Below are 14,397 nucleotides of genomic sequence, written 5' to 3' on the forward strand. Positions count from 1 at the left end.
ATGTTTTTTAAATTTTTTAATAAAATAGATATAAAAATTATTTTTTATTTTCTTTTTGTAAAAAATGTTACATTAGAGGTTAAATATATTTTTTTTAAAATAGATCTAGTATTATGTTTTTAGTTATTTTAGGTATTATTTGAAAGAAAAAAATAATAAATAATATTATTTTATTTTTGAATTTGTTGATTTAAATATAGATTTTATATTGTGTAGTAAGTTATTTTATGTGCAATTTAAAAATATAAAAATCAATTTAATTTTTTTTATAATTTTTGTAATATTAATTATTTTTAATAGATGTTTATAAATATTGAAATTACAGTTATCTTTTAATTTTTAATAATTTAAAAAAAATGTATATTATAAACTTTGAAAATTTGTAAAAAATATTTTAAAAATGATGGAGATAACTAAAATAATTTAAAAGCATTTCATTATTGTATTTTAAATAATTTTGTTATTTGTTTTTGGTTTATGTAAAATAAGTAACAATAAAAGATAATAAGAAAAGATGTACCATTGAATTGAATCAAGTACAAATTTATTGAACACAATTAAAAGTACAACATAAACTAAGTGATTTGATGTGGATCATCTAAGTGCAGGGTTATTAGGACAATGATTTCTTGTGTATCCTTCAGTTCTACAATAGGAACACTTTTTTTATTGTCTTCCTTCCTTAATGTCCATCTCAGTCCTAATTCTACTTGATTTAAGACGACCCCTCTCGCTCCTTTTTGTGGCAGGATGAGGCCAAACCTGTGGCCCTTGGTATGGTGGCCAATATTCTTCATGTCTTAACTCGCCAAATAAATTGTTATATACTTTCATGATGACATCCAGCCTATAATGGGGACTTATGTACATGCTGAAGTCGTGATGTGCATGCTTGCAAGCTGCAATAACATGTGAACATGGTAGATGTATTTTTTGAAACTTTCCACAATCGCACCACCTTTCATCTAATCTGACTACAAATTTTCTTGCAAGACGTACTTCTCTAGGATTGACCATCTCTTCCACTTTAAATCTTGTGGTATTTCTATCAAATTCAACGACGTGATGCGTGTTTGACTTGGAGTCCGCATCTTGTAGGAAGTTGGTCGCATATTCAGAGTACACATGACCAACACTGACCATTGCAGTTATTTGCTTACCTCTTTTTGTGAAGTATGTGTTGCACTTGGTGTACGTGGCCAATACTATGGATGAAATTGGCAAATTTCTTGTCTTCTTCAGGACAAAATTTATTGCTTCAGTCAGATTCGTTGTTACGTGACCCCACCTTCTTTCTTGATCATATGCAAGACACCACTGCTCTCTTGGAATTTGGTCTACCCAAGCTGCTGCTTCTGGGTTGTCTTCTCTAATGATGTTGTAGTAGTAGTTACAGTGTGGCTCCGTCAATGCATATGCTACAAATATAATTATAAGAAGATTTTATTTTCTAATAATGGGTGTGAAAAATTAACAGCCAAAAAAATGAAAAAGAGAAATTTACATGTAATAACCTACCTATATTGACGAGGTCCTTTTTCAAAGTTGTACTCTTGAATCTTTTTGTAAAATTTTGTGCAATGTGTCAAATACAAAACACCTGCACGCAGTTCCCTTCAGTCCAGCCACTACTGGGTCTATTGAATGTTGCACTGATTGAATTGTGGCGGTCTAACATTAAGCATAAATTTTGTTGAGGCGTAACTTGTGTCCTTAGGTTTTTAAGGAAACAAAACCAAGCTTCAGTGGTTTCACCCTCTACTATAGCAAATGCAATGGGGAAAATGTTATTTCTCCCATCTTGTGCAATAGCTACTAGAAGGGTGCCCCTATACCTTCCGTAAAGGAAGGTTCCATCCACTTGCATTATTGGTTTGCAAAATGGGAAGCCATCAATTCATGGTTTGAATGTCCAGAACACTTTTCGAAAGTGTTGTTGGTTTTCTAGGACCTCCTCCCCATTTGTAATTGGACTGGTTTTCAACTTGTATACAAACCTAGACAGATAAGTTTGCATGGCTTGTAGTAGGCACGACAATCGGTTGTAAGACTGTTCCCAGTTTCCGTACACATCTTCAATTGCTTGTTGTTTCGCCAACCATGCCTTTCTGTAGGTTGTGTTATATCCCATAGAGGTCTGGATGGAAGAAATTATTGTTGCAATTGGTGTGGATGGGTCTGACTCCACCATTTGTCTTACATGTTGAGATATTATTCTTGAGCCCAAGTGCCTGTGGTCTTGTGTTATGAGTTGTGTTGCACATGTGTGCACACCTTCAACCTTTCAAATTTCCCACACTTGGTCCCTTGTATGTAATATTGCCTGACATTTCCAAGGACACGTGTTGCACACATTGCACCCTCAACCTTGTTGTGTTTGAGTGTGTGGTTTTGTAGGTGCAATGGTTTGTTATGTGATACCTATTTAAAGCATCTAGAAGTTGTTCCTTTGTTCGAAACCTCATTCCTTGGGTCAGTGTACCAACATCGTGCTCAAAGTTGTCATGCAACATTGTGTGGTGGTCATAAGCGTTTGGGAATTCCTGGTATGGGGTTTGGTTGTATTCTTCATATAATTGGAAGTGTTGTGGTGGGTTATAAGAGACATGTGTCTAAGGGTGGGGGTGAGGGTGTTGTTCTTGTATGAGGTGGACATCTAGGGTTTGGTCATGGTCATCATGTTGATCAAAAAGTATATTGTCCTCATCTTCGCTAAACGCGTCTAAGGATGCTGTAGGTAGACCTAGGTTTTCAAATTCTACGATAGTTGGAGGAGAGAAACTTTGGGTGTTGTGATGTGCGGGAGTTTGAAAAATATTTGAGGTAGACAGACCGATTAGTAGTTCGGTATATGACTGTATATCATTTCCCCAATCCCCTAGGTAGGTAGTGTTAAGGTCAAATAGTTCTTGTTGCGGTTCGGTGTTTGGATGTGGATGATGTGCATCAAAATGTGTTAAATAAATATTTTCAGAAGGTTTCGTACTTGAGTTGTAGGTGGTGCAGAGTTCAATAGATGTAATAGTTGGGGTGGCCTGTATCATGTCGAAAGCGTTGTTTAAGTCGTCGTCATCTTGGATCTGAGTGGTTGTGTATGTCACATGTTGGCCACAAACTTTAGTCGAAAATTTGAAGTGAATAAGTGGAACTCCATCCCTTGGATCTCTATTTGCCTTGTCCATTATTATGCGAATAAGTTTGGACAAGCCGAAACCTCTATGGATGCGGATCATGATTATCTTTGCAGATGCAAAGTAGACACCAGTTTGAGCATCACTAGCGATTTCTCCATTGTCATATACACAGACAAAGATTGACCCTTCCATCCGAGGTTGTGGTTGAATCTGACTTTCGATGATTTTTCAGAGCGAAGAGAAATTGCACGATTAAGATTGTGAGTTTAGAAAGTGAGGGTAGTCTTTTATACCAAAATTAAAGTTATCATGTCACTTCCTATTATGTGAACATGTGACTTGCACGATAGTTAATGTTATCATGTAAGTGGCACGAACTTTTATGTACTCATGTGATTGACACGACTTCTTATGTACCCATATGAGGGGCACAAATTATTATGAACCCATGTGACTGGCATGACCTCTAATATTAGCATGTGACTTGACTACATTTTATAAGAGATTAGCATTTCCTTACCCCCATTTTGTAAGTTCAAATTCATTGAAATTAAAAGCTGCATAAACATTTGATGAAGAAGAACATCATAATTAAAAATACATACTTCAAATAAGAAAATATAAACCTCAATCTAAGTTAAGAGACATGTTGAAGTTATTAGAAAAATCAAAATAAACTTCGTCAGGGATTGCGTTGTTTTGCCTTGCTGTAATAAATGCCATTATCTCAACTGGAAGATGACATGCTTTTGTCATTCCCATGATAAAAATGGACTCAACATCGTCATCTCCACACATCGTACAAGATCGGTAGTGTGTAATGTCGCCCGATATGAAGATTGGTAACTTGTAACGTAAGTCTACTTCATAGTCGTCCAATGTTGCACAATTGAATTCCTTGAGGATTGCCTGCTTAAGTTGGGACAGCGTATGGTATTTGTTATGGTCACCCATGCAGTATTGGAGCTAATGAATTTATCGGAATAGTTATCTTCAACATAGATGTTGCCATTGAAGTACACCAACACAGTGAATGGTGTAGATGTCATTGGGGGGTAGGAGTTCGCATTGACTTGATTAGATTGATGAATGAATTGATGAAGGGCATTATTTATAGCCTGAATGGCTAAGTGTGGGTTACAACAATGACAATTTTTGTTTGTTTATGCTAATGGTTTAGATTCAAAGTAGACTAATCGAACGCACAAGATTTAGATCCACTTTGCAGAACAACCTTGGATTTTTTTCATAGTGGTTTGTGATGTAGTGATTTTCCCTATGTGTTGCAGCTTTAATTATTTGGCATGTGATATGTCAGGTTAAAATTAAAAGCACTGGACCTGATGAGTGGTAGGCTTTAGTCAATGTCATCACGTGATACCAACATCACATGCATAGTTAATATACACACTGCACGATGAATGTCAATCAGGCTTTATCTCACTTTACTTTGTCACGTGAACCCACTTTAATGTAGGGGTCAAGATTTTTTTTTTGACTATGAAGTAACCAATCCGCTTATAAATTATTAGGTCGTTCAGTTCATAACCATAGCTGCTTATTACCAAAACAAGGATGGTGATCCATCACGAGAATAACATTCACAATAGTTTTCTTGTTGCTGTTAACTATGAAGGTCGCATTAATTGTGCTTTTTATGTGTCTACTACTATGAATTTACAGATGTTGAAAGAAGAAATTGCAAGCTATCGTTGCTGCAGTCAGGGAAGAAGAGTCAAAGATGTATGGTTTCACAAGCCCGTGTTAAGACACTGGGACCAGTATGAAACAATTAAGCTCCTCACGGATGATGATGTTCGCGACATGGTTGCCTTCTTCCTTCCACTCCCACATGATCTCCTAATGAAACTTTCAGTGACCTTACATCCTCCTGAAAGTGACAACATGGATGCAATAAACTCAGCTGCAAGCAATAATGTCGATGACTAAAGCTTAGTTCTTTATGTGTTTAGGGAAGTCTGAATAGTGTGTTTAGTAATCTTTATGATTAGTACTTAATTTCCATTAACGACTTTAGTGTGTGCAATGTAACAAAGTATTTGTGTTTACTTGAACTCTTTTTTAAGTTCTAAGTACCTGTTTTTCGATGACATTATGTATGGATTAATATTTGTTGTCGTATCTGAAATTTATGTCATTGGTTTAATTGAATAAAACACTATAGAATTGAGTTTAAATAATATATTTATTCCATCATTAACACCACAAATAAAATTGACATAATCATTCGCTTTACTTCATTCTCCACCCTTTTTTACTACTAAGCACCTATTGTCTAGTTAATTTTTGTTCACATAAATAACCGAAAATGATATATAGACATTAAAAATAGACTCATTTTTTACACCGAGCCCATGTGGTCTGTAATTTTTAATTCAAAATTTAATAAATATCATTTTCGATTGCAGTAATAACATCTTCTTTGGATGGTGGCCATGAAAAGAAGTCTCCTAAGTTACTTATGACGTATGTGGGGAGTTGTGATGGTAAAAGTGGGGAGTTATATTGATTATTATGGTCATCAATTACAGTACTTAAAAAGAAAAGAAAAAATTAAATGTCATCACCAAATGTTTAGTGTGGACATCATATAAGAAAAATCAATTTCCATTGCCACTAAATTTAATAGCGTCTTTTTTGCATGGTGTCCATGAAAAAAAGTCTCCTAAGTTAATTATGACTTATGTGGGGAGTTGTGATGGTAGAAATGGGGAGTTATGTTGGATATTTTGGTCATCGGTTGCAGTACTTTAAAAAAAGAAAAAATTAAATGTCACCATCAAAAGTTCACCTTATTTTTTTTTTTAAATATGCACGTGCAATCTACAATTTACAACAGTACTCCCCACATAATAATTTTGTATTCCCCACTTACGGATGAGTTGAGGATTTTGAAAAATTTGAAGCACCATAAGCACGTTTGATGGTGGATATTTAGTGTTTAGGTTAGGGAAATTGTATGAAGGAAAATATGTGTCAGTGACTACATTGTGTGATCACAAAACGATATTTTAATTTTTTAACCACCTACAAGTGCAATTCATAATATGGAACACTGCTCCCCACATAGTACTCCCCACCTACGGATGACTTGATGATTTTGACAATTGTTAAGTAAGACAAGCACCCACGACAGATAACAGAAATTGTATGATGGAAAATTTGTTTAAGAGACAGAATTGTGTGATCACAATACCATATTTAAATTTTTTTAAATATGCACGTGCAGTTCAGAATTTACAATGGTACTTCCCACATATTAATTATTTACTCCCCACTTACGAATAAGTTGAAGATTTTGACAATTTTGAAGCACTAGAAACACATTTGATGGTAGATATTCAGTTTTTAGGTTATGGAAATTGTATGAAGGAAAATGTGTGTCAAACACTACATTGTGTGATGACAATACGATATTTTAAATTTTTAAAAAGATGCAGTCCAGAATCTATAACACTATTCCCCACATATTAATGCTTGACTCCCCATGTATGGATTAGTTGAAGATTTTGACAATTTTTGAGTAAGACAAGAACCTCTATTAGTGAATGGAAATTGTAGGATAGAAAATTTATGTAACTGACTGAATTGTGTGATCGTAATACCATTTTTATTTATTTTTAAAAATTTGCAGCCTCAGAACATAATTTCCAATTTCACTCCCCACATATTAATGGTTCACTCCCCATTTACAAATGACTTGCGAATTTTGATAATTTTAAATAGCCACAAAGACCCACGATGGTCAATATTCAGTGTTTTGGTCATGGAATTTGGAAGACAAAATTTGAGTAATTGACTGCATTGCGTGATCACAATTCGATTATTGAATTTTTTAAAAAGCTGCAACCTTGGAACATAATTTTCAACTTCACTCCCCAAATATTAATGGTTGACTCCCCACTTACGGATGACTCCCCACATAATTTTCAACCTTCATGTTCAATGTCATCCAAATAAAACTTTTGCATGTTCAAATTTTGGGTCCTCTATTCCAAAAAATTAAACAGACAAAAATATTTATCCCATCATTAAGACCACAAATAAAATTGTCAAAGACATTCACTTTACTTCATTCTCCACCCTTTTTTACAACTGAGTAACTATTGTCTGGTTAATTTATCTTCACATGAATAAAATTTATTGGTATTCACGAATTTTTTGATCTTTGAACCCGAATTCTGAAAAGGTGTGTGCACCGTGTAGTCACCTTCATACAAGCTTTAGTCACCATCATGTTGTGCAAATAACATGTAAGATTAAGTCTAAAAAGGTCTTTGCACATGACAGATTGTTAGATTCACATTAATGACCATTGACATGACAATGCACCAACCTCAATCTAAGGGATGTCATTCCTTTGAGTAATCCAACGGCTAAGTTTTCCCTCATGAAGTCTTGCATTGTCTATAAATGTTTAATGGTATTGTTCTCAATTCTTACTATAAATAGAAACCTACAAAGAGTGAAAAAATGTTGCTATGGAGACAATAAGAGCATAGGGCTGCATACATTTCTTCACGGGTATGTCAATTTCATTTCTTATTAACACACCTAATTTTTTATGTAATCACATCTTTTACTTCTTTGTTTAGGATACGGAAGGGAGCATTGTGTCGTCTTACTGTCACTCCATGCCTGAACCTCATCCAACTATTGTGCCTATAATACAAGAAGCAGGGTTTGGCGGTGTGGCTAAATTGCGACATTTAAAGGTTGACCATGGTTTAATGACTGCCTTGGTAGAAAGGTGTAGGCCTGAAACACACACATTTCATTTTCCAACTGGAGAATGCACTATAACCTTGCAAGATGTCTCACTTTAGTTGGGGCTTCCTGTCGATGGACCCCCTATCATTGGTCCAACTATGTTGGATTGGGACGAGATGTGTGATACCTTATTAGGTATAACACCGGTTAAGGGAGAATTGATTGTCGGTTCTATGATCAAACTAAAATGGTTAAGGGATAATTTGTTGCCTATAGATGACAATTCCAGTATTGAGGTCATTCATGCACATGCTAGAGCTTATATATTAGGACTTATTGAAGGGGTTTTAATGCACGATAAGACTGGGAATAAAGTACATTTAATGTACTTGAACTATTTGACTAATCTTCGAAGAAGCAAGAGATATAGTTGGGGTTCAGCGTGTTTGGCTGTCTTGTATAGGGAGATGTGCATAACAATAGATGGACATGCCAGGACTATGGGTGGATGTGCTTCATTGTTACAATCATGGGCATGGTTTCGGATACCCTTTATTGCACCCATTTCGAGAGTTCCACCAACTTTTCCGTTAGTTTGCCAATGGAGTGGCGATCGAGTCCTGAACTACAGAAATGTCCCCCACAATGATTTAGTCAAATATCGGGCAAGGATAGATCACATGCAACAAAATCAGGTAACATTTACCATTTCTATATCTATAAATGGTTCTAAATGAATGACTAACATTTTCAATTATTGTTGTAGTTTATTTGGGTTCCTTATGAGGGTTTTGGCTCTATTATTGATGTTGAAGCATATCGGGACCAAGCAATATAGACGTCATGCACAACTTTAATTTGTTTTACCATTGTTGAGTGGCACAAGAGATCCCTGAACAACCCAATAACCTTGATCATGTACATAAATTAGACATGACACTACAAGAAAAATGGTTATTCTCTACGAAAATTTATCTACGAAATATGATTCATACATAATTTCATTTTATCTACGAAAATAAAATACATTATTTACGAAAGTTTCCTAGGTAACGATAAAATACATTATCTACAACATTTTCGTAGGTAACCATAACATAAACCTTTCATACGAAATATTATGTACGAAATTTAGCATAGGAAATAAATATCATTAAAAAAAATAAAAATTATTTAAAACAATGTTATCTACAAGATAATTTCGTATGTAATATTATATAATTTATATATTTTTATTAAAAATATAATGTATTTAGATTATTAAGTTACGTCCTGAAACAATTCATGGTCGCTCACTCATCCTCTCACACAAATGATGTTTAATCTCATTCATTCCTCACTATTTTCAAAATTAACTCAAGCTCGTTAACCCTATTCACTACTCACGTTCATCCTAACAGCTCACCCAACACCTATTCATCTGAGGCCACCCAAAAATTGTTCATCAAAGGCTCTATGCCCGGACATTCACGACTTTCGACATTCATTGTGATGAGGTTCGGCTGAGGAACGAATGTGCAATTGTTCGAGCACAAGTTTAGGGCTTTTTTGTGCGACTATGTGAACGAAAGCAGCACGACTGAGGTTTGTCCCAGGCTGACACTCATGCTCACCCAACATTGATTGCGGTTCGTCTTCGACGCTCTCTATCTCGAACCAGCTCGCGAGTGTTCGAACGTCATTTATCGTGAGGAAAGCAAAGATGGAACCAACTTACGACTTTGCGAACGAGGTTTGCAAATTGGGTTTTTTTTTTTTCAAAAAGAAGAAATTGGGGTTTTTTTTTTCCAGGAAAGTCATTGGTTTAGGGATTTATACTTTGCATGTTTTTGGACAATTTTATTCAATCCTTCACTTTTCCAATCTTAATCTTAGCATCTTAGTTTAGATAATGGTGACTTATGCCATGCATTATGATTGGAAAATGACTTTTTTGTTTATCGGTTATTTCATTTGCTTAGCCTAACAACAAGTGGAGGAACATAAAACTCATAGTGAATTCCAAGTTGTTTCCTTAGTGGTGTTCGTTATACACCGAAGCTTCTGTCAATTAGATTATCATTAGACACGTAGTATGGTTGGTGTAATGGAAGTGTGTTTTGCCTTTATGTGATCTCCTTTATTATGTTAATGATGGCTGGTATTCACTACTACCATTTTAGTTTTGCTAGTTTTAGTGCATTTTTATGGTTTTCATAAGCAGATTTTGATTCCATTGTTGTATTTAGTAACCAACATAGTTTTCAATAATGTTTTAACATTTAAAACATGTCTAGATAGTTGCATTATAATTTAATTCTCTAGTTTAGTGCAGTTATAGATTTATAGCCTTTTTGAGTAATTCTAGAGTGTTTAACATGCAATCTTTACTTCAACATGGTAAAATCTTTCTAGCATTTGCACGTCTGTTGTGCAAGGAAGTTTAACTCTACTACTGTGAAGTTGCACAAGTTTCAGTTTTCACAGCAAAAGTCCATCACAACCACATGCTCCATCCTAATTTGATCTTTCTATCTCTTTCTCTCAATCTTTTCTATTACAAAACTTTTTTGCTGTCAAATTTTTAATTTTCTAGTGATTCTTAGTAGCTAGTTCAACTTTTGTTAATCCTTTAGCATTTAGAACTTGTCTTGATTGTTACTTTCTAGTTTTTTTTTTGTTTAATGCAATTCCTAGTTTTTACTTAGTTTAACATGCATTTCTTAAGTTTGTATAAGTGAATTTTTGTATTCCTTGTTTTTGGCAGTAGTAAGACAAGTTTTTAGCATTCTTTCATCTTTTAGAAACTATTAAGAGTGTGAGTTCTCTGTTTAGATAGATTAGACACTTTGTGCACCAATTTGGCACAATATGATTGTAGTTATAATATGTTGTCTTATCGGAACTCATCCATCTAGCACTTTGTATACCATGATGTTTTGTAATATATAAATAGGGAGATATTATATGATTTGACGAGGAAATATTTTAAATATTTCCTATCATCCTCTACATTCTTTTTCTCCACCATGTTCTTTTCACATTCACATCACCACACCAAAAAATGTCACTAAGTACATTCTTGTATGCATGTTGAACTTGATATTTGTGTTTAATGATTTGACAGGTGGGTGCAATGAAAACGGAATGCAAAACAACTTAACATGAGTGGAACTTACAACAAATTGATTCATTGTCATTGGCACACACCTTCCAAGCACATGTTCAATGGAACAAAGTAATTTTTTCCTATTTCATTTAGCTTATTTAACTATTTCTTGTAGTGGTAATGAACCTCTTTAGATGTGGAGGGAATTGAGTGCTTCTGCTGTTGAAAATATTTATAAAATGATGTATATGTGACCTTTAATTTTTTTTTAGTGTTGAAAGTAAATAAATCAATTTATTTTCTTAAAGTATTTATAAAATTATTCACTCTCAATATATATATATATATATATATATATATATATATATATGAAGGGATTTTAGAATGTTTTTTTTTATTTTGTTTATATTTGAGTTATCTACGAAATTTTTTGTAGGTAAGTTACCTACGAAACATTTCGTATGTAAGTTACCTACGAAGCATTTTGTATGTAAGTTACCTACGAAATATTTCGTAGGTAATTTGAATACCGGATGACACATTTTTCGACGAATATTTTTGTAGATAATTATGGACGCTTAAATTTCGTAGATAATGGTCGTAGGTAAGTTACCTACGAAGTACATTTTCGTAGATAAAGTTACCTAACAGCGAAATACCTACGAAATTTACTTCGTAGGTAATTCGTAGATAAATTGAAATTACCTACGAAAAAGGAACATTACCTACGAAATATTGACGTAGATAATAAACATATTTCTTGTAGTGTGAGGGGGAGACAAGATGAGAATTGGGTTACTAGACATGCGCAATGGATAGAGGTTTGGAATAACCGGCGTGACCTAACGTTGAATGGATTATCGATGCTTGGGCCACTTCAACACACAATGGAATACATGTCATGGTACATTTCAAACTCATTTTTGTATTTGTCAGTTCCACAAATGTTAAATGATCCTAGAATGCATTGTGCATCAACATCGGCAAATGTCCCTCCACCACGACAAGCTAAGCATGACTTCAACACTCCACCTCCACCACCAAGTATGGATGGAGCAAGAATTCAATTTCTTCAAATTCAGAACTAGGCATACGAAGTATGTTTGCAACTTATGATGAAACACCACCTTCTGCACAATCGTGGTTGCGTACATATCCTCAAAGTCCAAATTTCTTAGAAGGATTGGATCAACCTCGAGAAGACTCAGTTTACTACGTCCACAATCCATATGCAGAAGCATCATCATCTGTTGCGCATGATGATCATCAACCTTAGGAGGAACATGAACCACAACCTTCACACGTAGAAGAACCTAGACCTGAATTGCGTAGGAGGAACCCCACTAGAAACAGGCGTCAACCACGGTGTGGAACTGGACACCACTATGGTGATTAAAAGGACAAAGATGTAGTTTAATATTTTATTACATATGAAATAGGTCGTGTTTATGTGTTTGTAAGAGTTTACCGTGTTTAACACAATTTCGAAGATCAGCAATGGAAAAACTTAATAATTGCAAATGCTTCATTGCTAAATAGCGAACGACAATTTCTTTAGATAAACTCAACAAGTTCAATGATCTTAAAGACCAATATTACAACATACAAAAAAAAAAACTAAATATGTACAAAGTTGTCACACTTCTCAACTTTCATGAAGTTGACATAAAAAAATATTGTCACCGTAGGGACCATCATTGAGTGTCACTGAATGACATGTTGAAGATCTTCGTCATTCCTTACAAAAAAGAACTCATCAATGCCTTCCGCAACAAATTCAGGAGGGACATGGTACCACAAATGGCTTAGTGGGGGCTCAGATGGTCCCATCAAATGACTTCTTATCATATGGTTAAGAGTAACCCCATTTGGAAGTCTACATAGGGAGAACCTTCCATCTTCAAAATCAATAGCAGCATTAAAGGAATTATATGCATTCAACTCCTCAAATAAAACCATTTTTACTTATTATAGCAGAGCACTCCACAACTTTCAAACTAAGGAACCACAACCTTAAATAGAACTGACTATCTTCACCTGGATAGCGTGCCAAGAAACATATTTACTCTCACCACTATAAAAGTTGGCGCATCTTTGAAATAAAGGGCCTCAGTTGCACCTTCTAATTATGACAAGACCTATCAACTTTATTGGGAGGTGCCAAAGCTGATTTATTATATTACTCTTCTAAAAGGTAATTGATACTTCAATTGGGATAACGTGCCAACTCAGAAATTTACTTTGACCACTATAAAAGCTGACGCATATTTCAAATAATTGGCCTCACTTGCACCTTTTAATTATGACAAGACTTGTCAACTTTATTGGGAGGTGCCAAAAATGATTTATTATATCACTCTTGTAAAAGGTGAAAGATACTCCAATTGGGATAACGTGCTCATTCATAAATTTACTTTCACCATTGTAAAAGTTGGCGCATATTTGAAATAAATGGTCTCACTTGCACCTTCTAATTATGACAACACTTGCCAACTTTATTGGGAGGTGCCAAGGTTGATATTTAATTCAGAAATTTACTCTTACCTTGCAATTTGGACAAGACTTGTCAACGCTATTGGGATAGTGTGCGAATAAAGATACATAATTTTACCACTTCATAAAGATACATAATTCAGAAATTTACTCTCACCCTGCTGAAATTTACACATTAGACCAAAATATTCATCACCACTTTCCATTATTCTACTTTATACTCACCACTTATGGAATGATTCATACATGGTACATTATGTACTTAAAAAATTTAGCCACTATGACAACATTCACTACTGGGTTATGTGGACGGTGGACCTTTTTGAAATTGTGCTAATACTGATATTGTTTGTAAGTGGGGAGTACAGAGGTAGTAAGTGGGGAGTTGTGATGACTATTTTGGTCTTCATTACCCAATTTTTATATAAAAATCAAATTTCATTGTGAACATAATATCCTCACACTAACCTTAACATAGTACAAATTCATTTCCATGACCATGACATTAAATTTTGGGTAATGTGGCCATGGGGGTTTTTTAGAATTTTCGAGTCACACTATCTTCGAAATTAAGGAGTGAAGAACAATTAAGTGGAAAGTTATGTTGGATATTTTGGTCATTAGTACCAGTTTTTATTTCATATTTTCAGTAACTGCAATCGATAATAAAAAAATTTACAATAACTCTCCATTTAATCCAACACGGCTCCCCACATACCATTTACATTACTTATGGGATAATTTGTAATGTTCACCATCCAAATAAGCTACTATTCAATTTGGTCGTCATGGAAATAATTTACTTTTGTTGTTCATAACTCAAGATCAAAATGTCCATCGTAACTCCCCACTTAATCCATCATTAGTCCCTACCTACCTCATTCATTAGTTATGAGACCTTTTTCCATTATCCTCATCCAATTAACGTTTAGTAGTCTTAGAAATATTATT

The 14,397-nt window shown here is 34.5% G+C and overlaps 2 pseudogenes; one reads left to right on the top strand and one right to left on the bottom strand.

Moving 5' to 3' along the window:
- Window positions 1–594: 594 nt before the first annotated feature.
- Window positions 595–2,229, bottom strand: LOC146882560 (uncharacterized; annotated as a pseudogene).
- A 5,560-nt stretch (window positions 2,230–7,789) lies between these two features.
- On the top strand, window positions 7,790–12,041 carry LOC146882561 (serine/threonine-protein phosphatase 7 long form homolog; annotated as a pseudogene).
- The last annotated feature ends 2,356 nt before the right edge of the window (window positions 12,042–14,397 follow it).

The sequence above is a fragment of the Vigna unguiculata genome, chromosome 10, assembly GCF_037176805.1.
Source record: "Vigna unguiculata cultivar grain cowpea cultivar isolate G323 ecotype 2 chromosome 10, ASM3717680v1, whole genome shotgun sequence".
Taxonomy (NCBI): domain Eukaryota; kingdom Viridiplantae; phylum Streptophyta; class Magnoliopsida; order Fabales; family Fabaceae; genus Vigna; species Vigna unguiculata.